We start from the raw sequence: 24,918 nt of genomic DNA on the forward strand, positions 1-24,918 counted from the left end.
TAGATGCCGTGTGAAGACGTCCCTTTAGGAAATAAAATAACCATATACTTAATTAGATTTTTAGCTATCCATTAAGCTTAAACATGAATGCATCCTAAGTGCGTGCTCATTTTATTCTTTTTCTAACTTTTCTAGAAGAGTTCTAGAATTCTTGAATATTAATTAAATCAGTAGATTTAATTAAATTAGAGAAAATTATTCGCTTAACTAGAGGGTGCTACCTCTCATGCCATCTATAAAAATAAATAAATTAGGCTCGAGGTCTATTCGTCATTAGAGTATCATATCTTCTTAAAATTAATTATTTGAGCGCTCGTACTAGATTCCGGAAATTTTGATTTATCCTCGTGGAAATAATTAGCGGGCTATTACCTAATCCATAACATATAAAGGCCCATGATTTAATTAGGTTCCTACTTTAATTTAATTAGTGGCCCAAGACATTAATCAAATTGTCAAGGCCCAGAACATAAAAAAAAGGTGGCCCAATACTCCCCCACACCCATCGGCCTCTCTCTCTCTCTCATCCAACACAAAACAAAAATCCCCAATTTTCAAAACACCAAACCCTAAATCCATTTCTCTCTTCTCTCTCGGCGTATCGCCGCCATCCGCCGCCGCCTCGCCCTCTTCCTCGGCCGTCCGACGAGCAGGACTGCCGCCTGCTGCGTCGCTCGGCGCCGCTGTGAATGCACAGGCACCGGTTACGCTGCCCTGCTCCTGTCCGGAGGTCGCCTTCGCAGCAGCCCGGCCTTCCCATCACCGGACAGCCGGAGAGCCTTCCGCCACTGCACCCTCTCGCCTCGCCGTTATTCCGTTAGGTAAGGTAGGGCAATTTATTTACAGTATTTAATTATTTATCATCTTTCCCTCTTTTTGTTTAAAGGTTGGTGCTTTTAACTTGTAGCTTGTAATTGCTAGGTTGTAGTGGTGGTTCGGAGTGTGGGGCTGTCCAACGGAGAGCCGATGCTCGCTGCCGGAAGTCCGGCAGATTCACCTCCTCAAGATAAGTTTTCCAGTTAGCTTAGTCATTAAAGTGTCTACTTACTTCTGCTGCTTCATGAATTCAGTGATTTTGGAGCATTTGTCTTACTGTTATGGCTGGCTTAGTGGTGGAAAAAGATGTTAAACTTGTTGTGTATTTGTTGATGTTACTTGGGCAGATTCTACTATCAATTATTTGTGCATATGCTTGTAAAAATGAAAGAAAAGGAAGGTTTGGGGGTCTACTGATCTTACTTAAGACTTAACGTGTTGATTGAGACTTCTAAGTTATAGAGCTTCTATATGATGACATGAGAATTGATTGGAAGAAAAAGATGGAGGTGTAATACATCTGGAAAATCGAAAGGATGGCTGCCTTTGCTGCCGTTTACCTTGTTCCACCCTTTACTCTCGGTTTATGCTGAAATTTGAAGTGTGTGTGAAAGGGAGTTGAATGTGGTGTGGAGGGAATTTTATAGGCTGATTGTGGTGTACTCTTGAGCCTTAAATGGTTGCTGTACCATTTGTTGCTATGTGGCAGAAAATCTCACCTTTAGTGATCCTTATGCAGCACTCTTTAACTGAGAATTGGTGGTATTCTAAGGACATAAGGACTATGCATTCATGTTATTTGTTGTCTTTCTTTTCTTTTTGCAGGGGCTTGTTGGGGGATCAATAGCTGCAGCTGCCCTTGCCTCTTTTGGCAAGGTATTTTGGTCTATATTTGAAAGGTTGTTGCTCCCTTTTCTTTACTTAGGAGACAGTTAGCCTCAGCACTTGCAAGGTCATTATCTTTTTTCTTTATTTGTTCTTGGTCTTCATGTTACAGGTGCTCAACAGAGGTGATGGCTCGTACTTGGCTCGTATTAAACCAGAAGGGCCGAGAAAGGGTTTGGGTCTGAGGAGGAAGTCGAAGTCCAAGGGTGGAAACTGCACAAAAAAAAAAGTCCTTCTTCCAAGCTCTAGGCCCATACTTGTATAATTTGTACTTAGCATTCAAATTTCCTTTTCCTTAAACTCACATGTATTTAATTAAGTAAGCTAAAGTGTAACTTGGAAAGTAGTTGCACTTTCTTAGCTAGAAAATGAACTCTTCATATTCTTCCTCGTTAGATATGTATCGTAACAGAAATGGAAAAACTTTGGTTCACTCCAAATCTCACTATTTTTATTTTGCATCTAATCGGCACTTAAGTAACACAAGTTAACGAGTTCTTATTTATTTCATCATAAGAAGAGAGTGACGAAAATTTCCAAGTTGGTGAACCTTTACAACTTAACTCAAAAGAAAACAAGCGGGTATTACATTCCACCCTCCTTAACGAAAATTTCGCCCCGAAATTTGCTTATGTCACTCAAACAGCCCTGGGTACTTCTCCTTCATCTTGTCTTCCAATTCCCACGTAGCTTCCTCGTGAGCATGATGCTTCCATAAAACTTTCACCGTTACAATAGATTTATTTCTTAATTCCTTGACCTTCCTATCCAAGATTGCCTTTGGTTTCTCTTCATAGCTTAAGTCTGGTTCCAAAACCATTTCTTCTTGGTGGACTATGTGTTTCGGGTCGAACACGTATTTCCTCAATTGTGACACGTGAAAAACATTGTGCACGTTCCCGAAACTTGGTGGGAGTGCCAATCTGTACGCCACAGGACCCACTTCTTCTAGAATCTCGTAGGGTCCGATGAAACGTGGTCTCAGCTTGCCTTTGACGCCGAATCTCGTAATCCCTTTAGACGGAGATACTTTTAGAAAATCTTTGTCTCCCGCCTTGAACTGCAGGTCGGTTCGGCGAGCATCAGCGTAAGACTTCTGCCTGTCTTGAGCTTCCTTGATTCTCTCACGGATCTGGCGGACGATCTCTATCATTTCATCTACAGAATCCGGTCCAAGCGTCTTTCTCTCACCGACCTCATCCCAGTAAAGCGGTGATCTACATTCCCTCCATACAGTGCTTCATATGGGGCCATGTTTATGGTTGCCTGGTAACTGTTGTTGTAAGCAAACTCTATAAGTGGTAGTACTGGCTCCCATTTTCCTCCGCGGTCGAGCACTACGGTCCGTAGCATATCTTCCAAGGTCTGAATTGTCCTCTCAGACTGCCCTTCAGTCTGTGGATGGAATGCCGTACTGAAATTCAACCTGGTGCCTAGCTCTTGCTGCAGGCTTGTCCAAAACCTAGAAGTAAATTTCGGATCACGGTCTGATGTGATCGTCACCGGTATTCCATGTAACCGTATGATCTCTTGCACATAGATCTGAGCTAACTTGTCCGATCCGTAAGTGATACGAACTGGTACAAAGTGGGCGCTCTTGGTGAGGCGATCTATAATCACCCAAATAGCAGTATTCCCTCGTTGTGACTTTGGCAATCCTGTCACGAAGTCCATCGCAATGTGCTCCCATTTCCACTCGGGAATTTCTAGGGGTTGCAATTTCCCATAGGGTCGTTGATGTAGAGCCTTCACTTGTTGGCATGCTAAGCACCTTTCTACAAACGACGCTATGCTCCTCTTCATGCCATCCCACCAAAACTGTTTCTTCATATCTTGATACATTTTCGTACTTCCTGGGTGGGCAGTATAGGGTGTTTCGTGAGCTTCGCTCATGATTTCATTTCTGAGAGCCTCGTCATTGGGCACGCATAATCTCCCTTCAAACGTGAGGGCGTTATCCGCTTCTTCGCGGTAACTCACCTCTTTTCCCGTCCTCACTTTAAGTCGAATTTTCTCTAATGCTTCATCACTCCTCTGAGCCTCAACAATTCTGGCTCTTAAGTCTGGCTCAATCACTAGAGTGGCGATTCTACTTTCCACCGTCTCTGGTGCTCTTACTACCTCCAATCGCATCTTAGCGAATTCCCGTATAAGTGTGGCCACTTGGGGTATAGTTTTCCTGCTCAAGGCATCTGCCACTACATTCGCCTTGCCTGGGTGGTAATTTATACCACAGTCATAATCCTTGACTAATTCGAGCCATCTACGTTGTCGCATATTCAAATCCTTCTGCTCGAAAAAGTACTTAAGGCTCTTGTGGTCCGTGAAGATCTCACATCGAACTCCGTAGAGGTGATGTCTCCAAATCTTCAAGGCATGTACCACTGCTGCTAATTCCAGATCATGAGTGGGGTAATTCAGCTCGTGTGGCCTGAGTTGGCGTGACGCGTATGCGATCACCTTGCCATTCTGCATCAATACGCATCCAAGTCCGACTTTTGAAGCATCGGTGTACACTACATAGCCTGCTTCTGGTGCTGGCACGGCTAGGACTGGTGCGGTGGTCAACTTTTCTTTTAATAGTAGGAAGCTTGCTTCGCACTCCGGCGTCCAATTGACCTTAGCCCCTTTCTTGAGCTGTTGAGTTAATGGTCTGGCTATTTTAGAAAATCCTTCAATGAACCTCCGATAATATCCAGCCAAACCTAAGAAACTTCGAATTTCACTAGGTGTTGTCGGTGACTGCCAACGTTGTACTGCTTCCACCTTTGTAGGGTCTACTCGGATCCCTTCTGCCGTTACTATATGTCCAAGGAAATTCACCTCGTTAAGCCAAAACTCACACTTGTTAAACTTAGCATAGAGCTTTTCGGCTCTCAACGTCTCTAAGGTGGTTCTCAGATGTTCCTCGTGTTCTTTCTCGTTCTTCGAATAGATAAGTACATCATCTATAAAGACTAGGACGAATTTGTCCAAGTATGGGTGGAACACGCGGTTCATTAAGTCCATGAACACCGCCGGGGCATTTGTAAGCACGAAAGGCATTACAGTGAATTCGTAATGGCCGTATCTGGTGCGGAACGCCGTCTTGGGTACATCGTCATGTCGGACTTTCAGTTGGTGATAGCCTGATCTCAAGTCCATTTTCGAGAATACACCAGCCCCTCGAAGTTGGTCAAAAAGGTCATCAATCCTTGGTAGAGGATACTTGTTCTTGAGCGTCAGCTTGTTCAACTCTCGGTAGTCGATACACATTCTAAATGTTCCGTCCTTCTTCTTCACGAAGAGCACTGGTGCGCCCCATGGTGATACACTAGGTCGGATGAAACCAAGGTCTAATAATTCCTGTAGCTGTATTTTGAGTTCTTCTAACTCCTTAGGCGCCATTCTGTATGGTGCCTTCGATACTGGGGCCGATCCTGGTTCGAGATCGATTGTGAATTCTAATTGCCTGTCTGGCGGCAATCCAGGTAGTGCGTCTGGGAAGACATCTGGAAATTCTCGTACCACTGCTACACCTTAAATCTTACGGTCCTCTTTCTCTTCCCCATTCAGGTAAACGAGGTATGCAGGGTATCCTTTCCTTATCATAGTGGTTGCTTGTAGTGCAGAAATTATGGACTTTCGTCGCCTCATGGAGATTCCGTGGAAGATTGTGGGTTCCTTCCCTGGGTATTGCAGCGAGATCTGCCTTTCCTTACAAAGAATGGTAGCGTAGTTTTCGGCTAACCAATCCATTCCCAATATGATGTCGACGCTCCACATCAACATCACATGCAAATTATGAGCCACTAACTTAAGGTTTCCCATAGTGAATTCTACGTTTGAGCAAGTTCGTGAGATATCTATAAGGCCTCCTACGGGTGAGGACACCCTCATTTCATGTTCGATTGCATCAGTAGGTAGTTCTAAAGTATCCACGCAAGGTGCTGATATGAACGAGTGTGATGCACCAGTATCAAACAAAATGGCAATAGGTATGTTGAGGAGAGTTCCCATACCTGCCAGATTGCCCTGCTCCTGGTTCCCTTGCTCCATCTTAGGCTGCTTCTGTCTCAGTGCAAAAGCTCTGGCCTGAGTGGGAAGCCTCTGCCGTAACTGCCGCTGGTGTTGTGGAACTTGGGGTAGGGCCGCTTTTCCTTTCGGCTCAGCTTGAAGTGACCGCAGTTGCGGACGCTGCCCCTGATAGTTCTGTCTCCCTCTTACTCCAGCATTCTTATCCGGGCATTCTCTAGAGAAATGTCCACCCTTGCCACAGTATTCTTGTTCAAGCATCCCCTGGAAAAAAATGTGCTTCTGCCATGATTAAAGCACCTATATGTCCTAACTCTGTACTCCCCGTGGTGGTTTATTGACCACTTAGCACAGGGAGCGGCCTTAGGTCGGTACTCAACCCTCTTATTGAGATCGGTTTGTCTACCCCATTCTGCGGTGGTTTTGGGGCAAGCTATTGCTTCTTACTCTCATTTGAAGTTCGTTTTCCATTTTCTCGATCGTTCCTTCCTTTCGTTGATTTTATTTCGCCACACTTCGGACGATTTTCCTCTTGTCGAAGACATCCGTTCACTAAAATGTAATCTATGACAGTGCTCATATTTTGACTAGATTTCGTTTCCTAACGATGATCTTGATCTCCATTTCTTGTGTCTCTCTTAGTTCACTTCGTTATTTGCCCGCCAATCACTGAATTGCTTAGTTAAATAAGTCTTGCGCGACGAAGAGTCATTAGGTCTATACGTATATAAGCTCATTTACAGTTCTCTTTTTGTGTCCTATTACCTGCGTAAATAGCGTAACATTCCATCCCTTAGTAGCTCGTTACAGGTGGCACACAGGTGCGAATAGTCAACTTTTGATGTTGTTATCTATACCGTCGCTTCTGGTTGGCGTATTGCTTCTGCATGTATGTCGGTCATCTGTATCTATATGGAATTAAGGTTATGCCTTCCATGAGAGTTTTGTATTAAGAACTCGACGATTTATCGATCAGTCTTAACTTGGATAGGATCTGAAATTGCGTAGAAGAAGCATGGTTGAAAATTTCTTTAATCAAGTTGCGACAATTTATTTTGAAGGCAAACACTGAGGTCAATTGAACTTATCATTACCAATCAGAGAACTACGTGGTTCGAATGGTCTTAGGTAAACCCATGAGATTGTGAACTCACTTCTGATGGAAGCTTGGAATAACATGAGATGGATCATGAAAATAGGATGAAGTTGAATTATCTCTCAATTTCAATAGTGGGCTACCATATAGGATATTTCAATTGTCGGCTCAAATTGAAAAGATCTGAACATTAAGGATAATGGTTTCAACGTGTCAAAGCCCGAGTTTATCAGTCATGGAAGAGTTTAGAAATACAGGCAATTGCCACGAATCAATGTTTATCATGGTTTAACGACATCATAATGTGATATTGTGGAATCAAGTCAATGGGTTCGCAAGTTTGGTTAGAGGCAACCAAGGTGAAAGAAACTTTTTGGAACGATCAAATAGGTCCAATACATCAAGGGATATGCAATACACTAGCCTTAACTCAGTGTTTCAGAAAGAAATCATGAGCTAGAAACAATGCATGTAGTGGAACTGGGCAAAACAAATTCACCCATATAAGAACGAAATAGTCACAATATGGTTGCCAAATAAGGAGGTAAACAAAAGTTCCACTTTTTGTGCCATTCTCTGAGGAGAAATGTCTGAACAATAAGCAACTTAAGGATGAAGTTATATCGTGAGAGTTAAAGAAACCAAGATATTGATCTTATAAATGATGGGGCGTAGGAGACAACAACCAACAAAGATAATTGAGAACATATGAGTTCTTCTGAATTTAGGATTTGAAAGTGAGTCACCACTTTCGTTGAAGAAAAATGATAGCGACTTATTACTTGTAAAAACATGAGTCAATCAAAAGTCTTAAGTAGACGGCAATACACCCTTGTTAAGGATGTTCAAAATGAGATTATTTTGAAGGGAATGGTCGTAAGCAACTTTGGAATCGAAGGTTTATGACTGGAGCTTAAGAAGTCATTTTCTGAATAATGAGCTCAACTACAATAACCAACAAACTAGAAGAGAGTCACAACTTTCATAGGAGAGGAAAAAGTGAGGCATTACTTGCATAAATGCGAGTCAATCTGGAGTCTAAAGTAGACGAGGGCATTTTCATTAAGGAGGTTCATAGAAAGAAATCGATTGGAATCCAAGTAAGTACTGTTGATCATAATCATCTGTTCCAGTTATGTGACACTCCCTTGTTTGCTCTTTCGGAGCTCGGACATGATCAGGGCGTTATAGGAAACCATACATTCCAAGCTAGGATTCCTGGTGTTACTACTAATAACTGTCGTTGAAGGTCATATTTTCATAATGTTCTCGATAAGTCAGGACGGTCATTCTCGTAAAACATTGCACTCTCCATCGTGCTTCACAGCGTGCTATAAGCATTGCTTCTAGATCGCGTAGCCTCCTTGACTTGCTACGCAAGACTGGATCACTTAATTAGATCGTAGGTACGATATATTTTCGTGTAAGGATACACCTCCTTTACTGGATCGAGGGTACGCTCATTTCGGTTATGATTGAGTTCATGAAGACAAAAGGAACTTCATGTTGTTCTCATCATTTAAAACGTTCAACAGACGCCCATGTGCCGTAGGTAGTTTCTCGTATCTCGTGTGATCGTTACCATCTAAGAATAGATGGGTTATTTATAAATTGTTAAGTTCATTATTGTACATTTGGAATTGTTCCAATTACAACATCATGGATCGTGGTCTCGTCAAGACATAGGGTAGAGGAAAAGGTGTGGGTTCCCCTTTAAGACCCATTCACCTATATTTCCTCATTTTGAAAACAAAACTAGGGTTTTTCCCTAACTTGCATATACTTGTTCGTTTTATTGCTTAGGAAAGCGGAAAGGAAGTCATCAACTTATATCACTGTTCAAGAGCGTTCAGCCTAAAGTACTTCTTAGGCATACTATGTTCGCATGCATTAGTCATTTCGTAACTTTCTAAAAGTTCTTAATCTATCATCATACTTCACATAATCGAGCATGCGTAATTAATAATACTTTAGCATCTGTCTCAAGACATCCTTATGCCTAACATTTTAAACTTGAAATTCCATAGTTCATAGAAAAATTGAAATTTACATGCTTTTCCTTGAAAACCTTGAATGTTTTCACAACATCTTCAGAAAGAAATCATTTTTCCTCTTATCAAGTTCTTTCATGAATAACTGAAAATTTTCTGGTAAGAACTTCTTTCTTACCTCATTGCTGCAGTTGAACGTGACGAGTCGAGGTGTTGGGTCCTTTTAAGCTTTCCATTTTAGTACTATTCTAGTCTAGTATTATCATTCTAGACTAAGGCTTGAAAAGAAGGTTCTTGGGTCCAGAGCGAAAGAACGTTGCTCTGATACCACTCTGTCACGACCACAACTCCCTAGTGCTAGTGAGCGTAGCTATTTCGCGACTAAACAAATCTCAATAATCAAGGGACAACATGAAAAGGGTGAAACCACTTAAAGCAATTGTCTCAAAGGCTTATGGGTGCATAGTCAAAATGAATTCAGCGTATCAAGACTAAGTTCATAACTTGCTAGAACATAACTCTAGATTGCAGCGGAAGAGTCCAAGACAAAATAGCACGTATGAAGACATGCTACTTTGGGTTACCTAACTACTTATTTAGAAGTCTTGTCCCAACACCTTCGCCTCCTCGTACACGTTCAACCTGCACATTTGAAAATAACATGCAGGGCTGAGTATTTGATATACTCAGTGGGCACATTGCCAAAAACAGTTCTATTTTAAATTGTCAATGCCACAGTTAAGTGATCACGGGGTTTTACTTAAAAGTCCCGAGTCACTAAATACTTTTCCTTTAGTAAAGATTTTGATTGTGCAATCACATAACATAGATATACCATATCTGAAACTGATGTGAACCGGGAATGTGGCCACATTCCACGACGGTCACTGGACCGGCCAACTCCTTTGTTAGCTCACGGTCCCCTCATGTGTACACTAGTCCGAGTAGTGTTTGCGGCCCTACTGGTACCCGAATTCGATTTAACTTAAATTGGCATAGCCAAGCAGATAGGTAATCATAAAACAAAACATGGCATGACAACATACTTGAGCAAAGAATCACATTTTCATACTGAAATCACGTTTTAAAAGAATGCCCACCTCAAAAGCTAAAGCTCCTTCCGTAATTTCCTTAACTTGGCCTTAGATGCCGTGTGAAGACGTCCCTTTAGGAAATAAAATAACCATATACTTAATTAGATTTTTAGCTATCCATTAAGCTTAAACATGAATGCATCCTAAGTGCGTGCTCATTTTATTCTTTTTCTAACTTTTCTAGAAGAGTTCTAGAATTCTTGAATATTAATTAAATCAGTAGATTTAATTAAATTAGAGAAAATTATTCGCTTAACTAGAGGGTGCTACCTCTCATGCCATCTATAAAAATAAATAAATTAGGCTCGAGGTCTATTCGTCATTAGAGTATCATATCTTCTTAAAATTAATTATTTGAGCGCTCGTACTAGATTCCGGAAATTTTGATTTATCCTCGTGGAAATAATTAGCGGGCTATTACCTAATCCATAACATATAAAGGCCCATGATTTAATTAGGTTCCTACTTTAATTTAATTAGTGGCCCAAGACATTAATCAAATTGTCAAGGCCCAGAACATAAAAAAATGGTGGCCCAATACTCCCCCACACCCATCGGCCTCTCTCTCTCTCTCATCCAACACAAAACAAAAATCCCCAATTTTCAAAACACCAAACCCTAAATCCATTTCTCTCTTCTCTCTCGGCGTATCGCCGCCATCCGCCGCCGCCTCGCCCTCTTCCTCGGCCGTCCGACGAGCAGGGCTGCCGCCTGCTGCGTCGCTCGGCGCCGCTGTGAATGCACAGGCACCGGTTACGCTGCCCTGCTCCTGCCCGGAGGTCGCCTTCACAGCAGCCCGGCCTTCCCATCACCGGACAGCCGGAGAGCCTTCCGCCACTGCACCCTCTCGCCTCGCCGTTATTCCGTTAGGTAAGGTAGGGCAATTTATTTACAGTATTTAATTATTTATCATCTTTCCCTCTTTTTGTTTAAAGGTTGGTGCTTTTAACTTGTAGCTTGTAATTGCTAGGTTGTAGTGGTGGTTCGGAGTGTGGGGCTGTCCAACGGAGAGCCGATGCTCGCTGCCGGAAGTCCGGCAGATTCACCTCCTCAAGATAAGTTTTCCAGTTAGCTTAGTCATTAAAGTGTCTACTTACTTCTGCTGCTTTATGAATTCAGTGATTTTGGAGCATTTGTCTTACTGTTATGGCTGGCTTAGTGGTGGAAAAAGATGTTAAACTTGTTGTGTATTTGTTGATGTTACTTGGGCAGATTCTACTATCAATTATTTGTGCATATGCTTGTAAAAATGAAAGAAAAGGAAGGTTTGGGGGTCTACTGATCTTACTTAAGACTTAACGTGTTGATTGAGACTTCTAAGTTATAGAGCTTCTATATGATGACATGAGAATTGATTGGAAGAAAAAGATGGAGGTGTAATACATCTGGAAAATCGAAAGGATGGCTGCCTTTGCTGCCGTTTACCTTGTTCCACCCTTTACTCTCGGTTTATGCTGAAATTTGAAGTGTGTGTGAAAGGGAGTTGAATGTGGTGTGGAGGGAATTTTATAGGCTGATTGTGGTGTACTCTTGAGCCTTAAATGGTTGTTGTACCATTTGTTGCTATGTGGCAGAAAATCTCACCTTTAGTGATCCTTATGCAGCACTCTTTAACTGAGAATTGGTGGTATTCTAAGGACATAAGGACTATGCATTCATGTTATTTGTTGTCTTTCTTTTCTTTTTGCAGGGGCTTGTTGGGGGATCAATAGCTGCAGCTGCCCTTGCCTCTTTTGGCAAGGTATTTTGGTCTATATTTGAAAGGTTGTTGCTCCCTTTTCTTTACTTAGGAGACAGTTAGCCTCAGCACTTGCAAGGTCATTATCTTTTTTCTTTATTTGTTCTTGGTCTTCATGTTACAGGTGCTCAACAGAGGTGATGGCTCGTACTTGGCTCGTATTAAACCAGAAGGGCCGAGAAAGGGTTTGGGTCTGAGGAGGAAGTCGAAGTCCAAGGGTGGAAACTGCACAAAAAAAAAAGTCCTTCTTCCAAGCTCTAGGCCCATACTTGTATAATTTGTACTTAGCATTCAAATTTCCTTTTCCTTAAACTCACATGTATTTAATTAAGTAAGCTAAAGTGTAACTTGGAAAGTAGTTGCACTTTCTTAGCTAGAAAATGAACTCTTCATATTCTTCCTCGTTAGATATGTATCGTAACAGAAATGGAAAAACTTTGGTTCACTCCAAATCTCACTATTTTTATTTTGCATCTAATCGGCACTTAAGTAACACAAGTTAACGAGTTCTTATTTATTTCATCATAAGAAGAGAGTGACGAAAATTTCCAAGTTGGTGAACCTTTACAACTTAACTCAAAAGAAAACGAGCGGGTATTACAGGTTGTGTCTTCATACATGACTCCACTTTTCTCTTGGTTGCTTCCGCTGAAACATGAAACTAGTATCGTTGTTTTTGAACTTATTCCTTTGAATTAGAATATTGAGACATAATGCGTTTTTGTTGGATTTATATTAAACCCTTGACTTTTTGAGTATAGCCTATGAAATTTATTCGTCATTGATTTTCTTGATTAAGCCGTTGACTTATTGCTTTAGTAGTTCATTAAACATCTTGGTCAAATCTCTTTAAATGAAACCCTAGTCGGTGTTCTTATTGCTTTTAAATTCGCCAGGTGGCAGTCGCCGAAATTATTATGCCCTAAAAATGTCGGGCTGTTACAAGAATGGTATAGTTTAGTAAGAGAGGGGAAGAGAATGGTAGTTAACGTAGTATTAGTGGATAGTGAGACCTACCTACATTATTAAATTGATATAACTTTCTAAAAATGGAATGCACATATTTTTGTGGGACGGATGAAAATGGAAAGTGCACATACTTTTATAGAACGGAAGGAGTATTAGTTTTATAATAAAATGTAAATGGAATAATTAGTGGAAAGTGAGATGTACCTACCATATATAGTAAAAGTGAATTGAGACTTCTAGTAGTGGATGGAGGCAGTAATAGTTTTCACCAGCTGAGTTTGTACAATGATAATCCCTGATCATATAACTATTATATCTATTTAAGGAAACTTATGCTGAGGATTTAGGAGTGACCTCGTCTTTTTTTTTCATGCAATAACATATAGTCTATTTAGAGCATTTTCGAGGGGGTAAGGTATATTATTTATTTATCTATTTAAAAAGGAAAATATATCTTTCCAAAAAGTAACATATTTTCTAAAATAGAAGAATAGTATAAGATGCATTCCAAAACATAAAGGTATATTTTTCATTTAAGAATTTATCTTTTCATTTACTAAAACAGAAAGGTATATTTCTCATTTACCTTCTTATAAAAAGTAATTTTACTTTCTTAAAAAGTAATGGACTCTAAAGAAAGAAGGTAACATAAAAAGACAAACAAAAATAATTAACTTTTGACCTTTTGTACCAAGAAGAAGTAAAGATATCTTCTCAATACCTCCTCAAATATCCTTTCTATTGGAATATAAAATTTTATGAAGAAGAGGTAATATGATAGTTATTTTCTCTTTATCTTCTCATTTACCCTTTTCTTTGAAGATGCTCTTAGATCACCATCAATGCAGTTCTAATATTTAGTCACAAACCTATGTTTTCATCTGCCATGTCTGTTTTTTTCATTTTACTCACACTACTAGTCTCATTTTCATCCATAACTCAAATTTTAGTATTTGAAAAATTTATAAATGCATAGCTATTGAAAAATGAGGAATTGCTTCTTATTAGTTAGAAATAAAGACTTACAAACTATAAGTATAAGTAAAAGAAACATAAAACTTTATTTAAAGAACACCACAAATTACAACAAAAAAAATTCACTAGATATAGTGAAGTGTGAGAAAAACGAAGATAGAAAGTGAGTATTTATAAAGAAGATATTTAAATTAATAAAAATAAATAAATAAAGGAAAATATGGTGTTGGCGTAGAGGGGTGTCTCGCGGGCGTCCGAGTTCAGCCGCTAGAGGAGCGTAATGGACAACGACCACATAGTGAAGAGGCCTGCAATGCAGCCGCATTCGGGGTGGCTACATTGCTAAGATTCTTACAAAAAAATCAAAATCAATCCTATCCTCTTAATGCTCCTACTAACATAAGATGACAATCAACAACAGAGAATAAATAGTAATTCCTCCGTCACAGTTTAAGTTGGATGTTTTATTTTTAGGCCTGTTTTAGAAAAATGATATAAATGGATTGTAATATAGGCATAACTAAATTTTTAATGCCGAACCGTCAAACTAAAAAATACTTACTTCATTATAGACGACACGGAGTAGTTTATTTTAAGATCAATTTAGTTCAGTCGTTCTACAATGAAGTAAAACGATCAAATAATGAAGTTCGTATAAAATCTAAAAATGAAGTACATATACCATTTGCTTGTTTTATTTTATCCACGAGATTAGAAAAATGAATGCCTGATATTTGATCTCTAGTTCGGTCTTTAAAATTAGTTCGACATTTAATACAATCCCACCTTATTATTATTCAAATTTATAAATGTAGCCAATACAAGTCACAACTATATAATCTTGATTTGTAAATTATTTATGAGACTACAATGCATGATCTTTCAACTTTAGAGTTGCATACTATGATCTGGAGTTTGGACCGTTAGAAAATGTTAATACTTGGCAAAATAACAGTAACAAAAATATGTCAACATAGTGCCAACACGGCATCAACAGTTGACATTGTGTTGACATTATTTATTATTGTTATTTTGTCATCTATTGATATTTTTTAGGGAAATTGGTCTCTAAAATCATGAACTTTGCCCAAAATTTGGTATTTCCCATGAACTTTGAAATTGGTATATAATATCACGAACTTTGCATTTTGTTTGGTATTTCCCAAACTCACTCAAATAAGATATTTTCATCAAAATCTTATTTAACATAGGCAACCGTGATATGTTTTATAATATTTGAAACCACTTTTTAAGTTTATAACATGTAGCATAAAAAGTCACGTTGAAAACCACGTTGATTTAATTGTGTCAAGTATGATAAAAGTCTCGTAAGTTAGTCAAATATAGTAATAAACATGCCGTGGGAAAGACCAAACAAAATGCAAAGTTCGTGATATTATATACCAATTTCAAAGTTCATGGGAAATACCAAATTTTGGGCAAAGTTCATGATTTTAGAGACCAATTTCCCTATTTTTTAATAGTTCAAATCATAGTTTTGAGTTTGCACAATATTTATAGTTCATATTTCATTATATCCCTATATACTATTTTAATGTTATTTTGTTATTTTTTCCAAATTCTTGTTACTAGCAATAAAATATGCAAAATGATCCATGTTTAGGTTTAGAATGTTACCCTCCCTCCCTTAAATATATACACTTTGGATAACACGAATATTAGTATAAAACTAATAAATTATGATAGATAAAAGAAATAATTGAATAGTGTTAATTGGCAGTGAGACTTGTTGTGCAACATGTGATGAAAATTCAAAACTAAAAAAAATTAATTGGTGGATGGGCTAAAATAAAAAATAATAATAATTTATTTTTAAGGACAACACAATATAAATAATCAATCATTGGCTTTATTCGTATAAAATTAAATAAATATCTGGGCACCAAGTCACTAATGTGATTACGTAATTTATTATACCAATTTCCAACATTTTTAAGCTTCAAAATATTTCGCAGTAATACTAAATCGTTATTCATAAGTCATATGGTAGTTATCGTCTACATTAATTGAAATATATTTAGTCGCCACTTGATTGCGTGATTAAGTAAAATAAATGCTATTCTTTAGGTAGTATACTTAATTACATGTATATAATTAATCATCATTCAAAATTTCAAATTAATACGGAGTATTAAGGTATTAAGCATGGGGTAAAGATAAATTAACAACAATTGTATATACAAAATACATAATTCTATTTTGAGGATAATATTTTATGACTAATTTACCCTTAGTAATTAATATTGGATATTTCTAACTGTACTAGTTTAGGAAAATATCATTGATTTAGGTTTTAAACTATTTATGTTAATATTGATTAACACACTACATAATTAAATTACTATATTTAATTATAAAATAAATACTACTCCGTAGTATATAATTTAATAAAGTACGATACTATTTACTTTTTAAAAGAAATTTATATTTGTTCATTTTATAGTTTGGTATCTAGTGTTTTTTTGTCATTCATATTATTTTTTCATAACTTTTTTGGGTTTTTTTGTTAATATTTCATTTAAATTGTCATGCGATGTAAATCATCAATATTGTTACAATGAAATAATTCAATATATGAAAATAATAAATTCAAATAATAAAATAATTTTTTAAATAACTGAAATGTCAACTACATGTGAACATACTTATAGTCATAATGATTTAATATATTTTGTGTTTTCTTTTTATTTTTGCGCTATTTTTCTTTCATATTTTCCTTAGCTTGTTCGTTTGTTATTAAATATCCAAAAGCATATACATAATTTTTTTTAATTTTAATTACTTTTAGCGATAAGTATTTTAATATTAATAAAATATTAATCATTATTTCTTAACTAATCATTCAGTTATACAATAATATAATTGAATGCGAATGATCATTATCATTCTAATCTATTTTTTACAATTATACACTGTATTATGTTTGTTTTGTAATTTTTGAGTCAAGATGTAGATTTAAAAAAAAACCGACTAATGATCATCAATTAGTTGGACGAGAGTACTAAGAAATTAAGTATATATATAGTATATATATGGTCATTTTTATAATTCTCATTTAAAATTGTTGAATAATAAAATAGTTGGATGTGAATAATAATTAATGCTCCTACTATTGTTTTAATTTATTTTTATTAATTATATATCAAATTTATTTTTATTCATGATTTTGCATCAAGATATTGAATTAATGATTATCAGTTAGTTTAATGTTAGTATTATAAAATTAAGTGTACATATATGTGGTTGTTCATAATTTATAATTTTAAAAATTATTTAATACTATTAAAATAGTTTGATCGAATGATTGTTTGTTTTAATTTATTTTTTATTGTTATATTCATTTCATAATTTTTTGAGTCAAACGTATAGTGAAATCGACGTGATGATATTTAATTAGTTGGATGACAATACTAATTAATTAAGTATATTTACAAGAAGTTATATTTATAATTTATAATTTCGCTACTATTCCATTTAACAAAGAAATAGTTAGTTTTTTGAATAACTATTATTGCTTTAGTTTATTTTTATTATAAATAAATCAAAATAATAATCTTTAATTAGTAAGAATACTGAAAATTGAAATAATAAATTATAATTAGTTGAATGATAATCCTAAATATTTAAATACATTATGTGACGTTCTTTTAGTGACTAAAATTTTATATGTCAATTTATTCAATTAAATTTTATTGTATAATACTGTAGCATTTAAAAGTTGAGTCTAATTACTCACCCCAGATTTTATTAAATGTATGATGAAAAATGTGATGAATCCATCTTTTTAGTTTTGATCTATCTATAATTATGTAGCTTTAAGATAGAACTACTTAATACTTTCCTAAATCTGTAGTTATTTAGTTAACAAACTTAATTTTTCCCTAAATAGTTACGAAAGAGTAAATATGTGATATATAAACTAATTAATCATCATTAATGTAATTATAGATGTAAAATACCTAAAATATCCAATTTTGTATATACAAATTTTGTTAATTTATCACTGCCCGCAAGCATGCAAGCATATAATTTAGGGAATATATTATTAGTTACACTAACACTAACACGGACATGTTATACAAGGTCCAACAGCATGCAAGCACGATAACACGGACATGTTATACAAGGTCCAACAGCATGCAAGCACGTAATATAATGAATATAAAATCGCAATAATTTCATTAATTTTTTTACAAATAAGTTTTGATACAATTGCTTCTCATTATAATTATGATCAGGTACGTATAATTAATAAAATTAATATCCTCGATAAATAGAAGATTGAGTTGTTCGGAAATCTTCATTTATCCTGAAAGCAAATTATGTCAGTTTATAAAAGGAATGTCGAGTAATTCCATTACAATATCAATAATTCAATCTTCTCCTTTATTGTTTTTCCAAGATGATGAAATTCACAATGTTTTTTTTCTTCTATGCTATTTTATCAGGTATGTTTAAATTGATCTTAATTAATTCTATTAAATAAAATCATTTGAAATGGAAGAATTTTCCATATATTTTGACAAACAGGTCTAGGTTCATCATAGTTAATAGGTGCACATAATTAAAGGATATTTATTAATAATTGAAATTTAAATTATGTAATTGAACATTTGGAACAGTATTAATGCATAATTGGTAAAAATAAGAGAGATGGGGAGAAAGGCAGTTAAAATAATGTTAGTGGATATTGAGACTAATATTATTAATGTTTAATGGTGGACCCTAGTGATATAAGTTGTAAATAAATTGATATATATGGGTAATGAGTTTAAGAGAACTTTCAATTAATAGAAATGAAATAATTTTATGAAGCAGATGAAAAAGAAAAGTACCCTTATTTTATGGGACGGATGGAGTATAAAACACTTCCGTCATTCTTATCATAACAACAATACAAAATTTTGTTTATATATGACTCAATTGGTTTAAAAATTAAATTTTGTTTATATATCACTCTATTGGTTAAAAAAACAATCGTCTATTATTTTTATATTTGCAATAATTGTATAAGTTAGCCACTAGTATATAACAAGGTTGTAATATTTTGCAATCACAAGTATTAAAATCAAAGCATATTTATAGAAGACAAGTACACTATTTTTAACAAACTAATTAAGTTAGTCATTTTATTACAATAACCTTGGATCGTATATAGATAGCGACGCGTCATGTCGGACACGTAAATTGGATCTTTTAAAAAAAATGAAAGTTATATTATTGCCTTAGTTACGAGTAAAAATTTAGCGGACTTGGCATATCAAGTTGGCATGATGATGTGATATGATGATGTGATATGTCATTATAATAATTGATATATGGAAGATTCACACCATATTACCTAAGGGAAATTCTATTTTTCATAAAAAAAATTAAATACTTTTAAAAAAATGATATGTTTTAGACTTCCTAACTACTAATATACAACCATATAAGGACTTTTATTTATATTACGCATAGCAGATACTTTATTTTTCAGTATAACATTATTATACTTTATTATATGTTACTAACATATAATAATTCATGTAACTAATGATGAGCAATAATAAATAAAAGCTAAACTATAAAATTATTCATATAATTAATTAATGTACAATAAAAAATGCTAACAAATTTAAGTTAAGATTATGTTTGAGGATTTTCATATTCATAAAATATATACAATAAAAATAAAGGTTACAAATTTAAGTTAAGATCATATTTATTACTTATATCTCATTTTCAAATGTAAGCACTGCCATTAAATTGAAAAGATGATTACATGTGTATAGGAGATCTAATTTTTTGGATACTTTCCGTATTTAAGGATATAATATTTTTCATAAAATAGTGAATTTGTTTAATTTGCATATCTAGTTGGAAATAAGATTCTTTATATTATAGTGTCATTCGTGAATTAATTATTAGTACGACATACTACATCATCATGCCAACTTGGTATGCCTAGTCCATTAAATTTTTACTCATTAGTTACATATAAACTTTGCATGTGATAAAATTCACGCTCTCTCCGTCCATGAAAAATAGCCTTATTTTGCCATTTTGGTATGTCCACGTCTCATTTCTAAAAATGGAAAATTTCTCTCATATTTTACCAATTTTTTCTCCTCTCTTCAATACTTTACCCACATTTTATCTGTATCTCTATTAGTTTACCTATTTCTTTCTCATTCTCTCTTACTTTACCAATTTCTCATTAAAACTCGTATTATCTACAAATGGGACTGTTTTTTGTGGACGGAGGGAGTAATATATCTCAGTTCAAACAAATAATATGTGTTTTAAAATGTTTTGTTTAGCTAACGGTTGGAGTGTTGATGAGAAGATGTGCACTGTTATACCATTTCCGGAGGTGTCGTGCAGTAGAGATACATCGGCTAAGTTTCAACCATGCTTAAGTTTTTGTCATCAAAAATTCGGATCTGCAGCCGTTGCAGAGTGTGTTCATCAGACTATAGAGGCAAATCTTTTCTGTTTGTGTGTTGATTGCAAAGATTCATGAGAAATCTTGTCTTATGATATCTCAAATCATCACATTTTGATTTAGAAATATATGATGCATGCTTTACTTCCTTTTGATTAAATTTTAATTGTATGTGACGAGAATGATTAGTCTATATATGGTCTATGTCAATCTATGAATTTCTCAAGTTTGTTAAGACCAAGGGACCTCTATTAGGACATTTTAAATTTTGAATGTCGTTAGACCAGTACTTGAAAGTTAATTCTAGTAGTTTATGTGTGACACTTTTATGATCGTTCAAAAACATTTTCACCTTATGTGATCTTCTTATAAGTTCCAAATTTCATGAAATTAGTGTTAGTGGATTATAAGGTACATTTTCTAAAATGGTAAGTTTTACTTTTAGAAAGTAACCCAAAAAATGAAAGATTTTTAATTTTAGAAAATAGAGAGAGTACAAAATAAAAAACTGAAAATCTTTCTATGCATATTTTCAATGAGATCTATAGCACTTGCTGCTTGTACAATAGTTCATTGAACCGTCTCAACTCTCAACTCTCTCAAACATGCACCTTGAAGCTGTTATTTCCGTCCCTAGTTCTAGGGATGTCAATGCAACATAGAATTCGTAGATTGCCTCAATAACATGCTAAATTTATAAGATTAGGATTATAAATTCATAACTAAAAAAGAAAACCTCAATTAGTTTATCCCCATTCATTCCGCAATTCGAGCAACGCTAACCCAACTCCATGGATTTGGCTCAATTGGTACACTCCAAATATAACTATTGCATAGTATTTCGTAGGCGTGCTTATTCGGCAGGTTATGGTTCTAACCAGACCGGTTGGCCGGTTAATCGGTTTCAAATTTTTATAATCTTGGAATAGGCTGATTAAAAATCGGTTGATTTCAGTTCCGAACCTGAATCGATGTATAATTTTAGTCCAATTAGATTTATAATTTTAAATAATCCAATACTAAAAAAATAATAAGCGAACATCTAGAAATATAACAAATAAATATACAAAAAATACAAACCAACAATACAATAACATTCATGTATGGGTAAGAGAGATGCCAAGTGTATTTTGTAAAAAATCATCAAACAAGTTAACAAATAGTAGATCGAAGTTAGCAATTCTTTTATAAAAAAAAAACGAGTTATAAAATTTAGCATTTTTTTTATAAAAAAATGAGTTTAAAAATTTAATTTCATTTTCCCATTTTTGGCTAAACAAATATTCAATGAAATTTTCAATACTAATTGATCTTGTTGTGACTTTTTGGTTTATAATGGAATAATTAATAAATTATTCACAAACAAGTTAACATCTTATATTAAATAAATTATTACATCCAATTTGTTATAAAGTTAAATTTTTATCATATGGGATAATATTTTATTTGTATAAACTCTTTTAGATATGAAAAACAAACTTAGATGTCCTACTCATAATAGTTAGTTCATCAAATTGGATAAGGAAAATAATTTTATATTAAAAGCATCACGGTTTAAACATTTTAAATACTTCAGAAAACAAAGCTCGCAAATTTAACACTGTTTCATTTTAAAAATCACTCCATGTTTCAAATTATTTTATTTCAGTTTAGTATTAATTCAGTCAAGTTAGATTTACTAGTATACTCCCTCCGTCCAATAAAAATATGTGAACCTTCATTTTCGTCGTCCTACAAAATATGTGTATTTCATTTTTTGGAAAGTTATATAGATTTAATAATGTAGGTCCCACTATCCACTAACACTATTTTAACTACCATTCTCCTCCTCTCTTACTATACTTTTCTCCTCCTATCTCTTACTTTACCAATTTTGTTTTAATTCTCGTGCCATACTCATTGCTAATAATGTCATGGGGCGGAGGGAGTATTAAATTACAAAAAAAATAAAATTGAATTGTTATCCAATTCCCAGTTAGGAATCTGTCGGTTCCGATTCTAACCGGAACCGGTCTTTTTAAAAAATTCGCACAAGTTTGGCCCTTAGAATGTCACTTCATTCAACCCTTTACTAATTCTTATTTAATCTAATTTTTAATACATAAATGGTATATTTAAATTAATTTGACATTTTTTACCTCCCTCTCCTTAAACATTTGTCGGAAATACACGACATTCTTTCGTGTCATCCACACCTAAATATGAGTAATTTTTCTCATTAATTTATGGAATAGATGATGCCTGGCATTTTTTTAGAGTGAACTGCATGAAATACCCCCTAACTGCGGATGTTGCACCAGTGACCCCTAATAAAAAAAAATACCATCATACGGGTCTAACATTTAATACAATCACAAACAAGGTAATTTTAGCCACTTTTCAGACCAAAATGCCCTAATGGATGAAAGGGCAAATTAGTCTCATAACCCTCCCAAACTTGTCCCCTACTCTGTCAGTTCTACACTACATGCAAGTGACTTGTCAAATCATGCAGATTCTGTTTCCACTTTCGAATGATTAGTAGGCCAAGATATATTATTGTTTCCATTCTACTCTCTATTTTGATTTATTTAATCTCACTTCTTCTCTTCCATTTCTTTTTCTTCTTCTTTCGTCGTTCGTCGTCTTCTCAGCCCCACGCATCCCCATCCCCAACTGGAGTAAGTGTGATGTGCTTCTTTTGAGTTTTTGTATCATGTAACGTATGAGATTCCCCTTTATGCGGTTCAGCTGGCAATGCGAATTAGGGGTTTAGGGTTAATCAATTTTTGGTTTTAGGATTACCGTGTTATTAGAATTTTTAGGGATTTGATTTGAGAGATAAATATGAATTTTTTATTGTTTTTTCTAGCATATAATTTATATTAATTTTGGTAAATCTGGATTGAATTTTGCCAAGTTGGGCAACTCGATTTATTATGGTTCTAGGGTTACTGCCGTATGCAAAATTTTGGGGATTTGAGTTGAGAGAGAAATACGAATTTGATATATTTTTTAAGCTTATGATTTATATGAATTTTGCACTGCGGTTCTAAATTGTGATATTATGGTTCTAGGGTTACCGTCGTATGCAATGTGTTCTTCTTCTTCTCAATCTTTCGGTTCAAGCTTCAATTGGAATTGGCTTCGTCCCGAAATTGTTAACTGTAATCATGACCTTGAGGTCAAGCTTGTGATATCTAGGAAGACTACTAACCCGGGTAGACGTTACTATCGATGTCCAATATGGAATGTTAAAAACATGTATTATGTTATGTTTTTATGTGATTTTTTTTTTGTTGGAATTAGTAATGACAAAGTATTCTGCGGGAAGATGATTGCAAGTTTTTTTGATGGGTTGATGCGGGTCTTTCCCCTAGCCAAGACAGCTACTTTCAAAAAGTGAAACTTGAACGAGACCAATTCGAATCTCAGCTTAGAGCCAAATCGTTGATTGAAGGTGTTCTGAAAGAAAAATTGCGCATGAGAACTGAGGAGTGTGAAGCGTTGAAGTTACAATTGTCCATGAAAACTGATGAGTGTGAAGTGTTGTCGCTCAAGATTGCAAAACTATTTCATTGTCCCGAAATTTTAAATTCGCAATCTTGTTGTTATGCATTGTCATTTTTAAACTATTGCAACAAATGAAAATGTTGATTACATTTTATTAGATTTTCAATTTTTTCAAATTTCAGGTTTCATATGAAAATCAATCGAAGTTATCAGACTATCAATTAACTAAACATTAGTCACAAATGAGTCCCTAAACCCAGAACCAAGCGTAGTTCTAAGATTATACCTTTCCAAACTGTATACATAAATCACGAATGAAGTATTACTTATTGTATCAAATAACACACAATGCACCCACACATAAATTAATCACATTGTGAAAAAACGCACTATGTAAAACGTACTATGTAAACAACTGAAACTTACTCCAAGACATGAAATCTTCATTACACATGGGAGTAAATGACAATCATACATACCACTGCCAATCAAAATATAACATTCATGGTATATACTACTATTGCCACCAAAATAGTACTGTCAAAAGCATACTGTCAAAATATAAGATTGTTTGCGAAACCACCATGCAACAATCCTAAACATACTTACAGCCACCAAATCATAACCCATCATTCAACAAATATTTTGACAAAAACCATTTCACAAACTTCCAAACTACACTTCAGTAAGTAGGTAGTCAATCATGATCACCGCGACGGCCACAACGCTGAGGCTGAGTCCTAGCCCTGGCCCTGCTCCGAGTGCTAGGCCCCGGAGCCGAAACATTAGGCTGCAACTGTGATGGAACCGGCAGCGGAAGCGGTGTTGAACTTGATTATCATAATTTTACAATTATTAATCACACCAATAAATCACATAATAATCAGATCTATTTAGCAGATTATTTAGACAAAATCTATTCGCGTAATTATCACATGTATCATGCTCATAACTTGAATTAATCATGCTTTAAGAATATTGAAACCTAAAACATGCTTTTCTACGGAGCAGAAAAATACCTAATTAATTCTCCAAAGAATTGAAGATGGCTAGCTCCTTCTCCACGTGATGCTTTGAATACTAGACCACAAATCTTCTCTCTGGTTCCCGAACTGTATTCCAATATCAGTGTGGGCTGATCTTACTAGAATACTAGGACTTAAATAAAGAAGACAGAAGAAATCCTTTCGGGAATAGGAGTGGAATTCGAAATCTCCTTCAGCTAGGGGGCCGAAAATTTTTGAAAATTTTATTAAATAAAATTGTGTTATTTTTGTCTCCTTTATTCTCCTATTTATATTAAGTTCCTTTTTGGCCCAGACATGGATCTATGGAAGGTTTTGGATATGGGCTCATCCAATTTACTTTTTACTAATTAAATTGAACCCACAATTTAATAT

At 35.0% G+C, this 24,918-nt stretch overlaps 2 long non-coding RNA genes across 2 annotated transcripts; both read left to right on the top strand.

The window, feature by feature from the left end:
• The first annotated feature begins 932 nt into the window (after nt 1–932).
• On the top strand, nt 933–2,141 carry LOC148932622 (uncharacterized). Its single transcript, XR_016135479.1, has 2 exons — nt 933–1,715; nt 1,814–2,141. It is a non-coding gene; the product is annotated as an uncharacterized LOC148932622 (long non-coding RNA).
• Nucleotides 2,142–11,069: 8,928 nt separating this feature from the next.
• On the top strand, nt 11,070–12,086 carry LOC148932623 (uncharacterized). The gene is made up of 2 exons (XR_016136027.1): nt 11,070–11,660; nt 11,759–12,086. It is a non-coding gene; the product is annotated as an uncharacterized LOC148932623 (long non-coding RNA).
• Nucleotides 12,087–24,918: the final 12,832 nt, after the last annotated feature.

This window comes from Salvia hispanica, chromosome 2 (assembly GCF_029641045.1).
Source record: "Salvia hispanica isolate PSC_SH4W2 chromosome 2, Shi_PSC_v1, whole genome shotgun sequence".
In the NCBI taxonomy this organism is placed as follows: Eukaryota; Viridiplantae; Streptophyta; class Magnoliopsida; order Lamiales; family Lamiaceae; genus Salvia; species Salvia hispanica.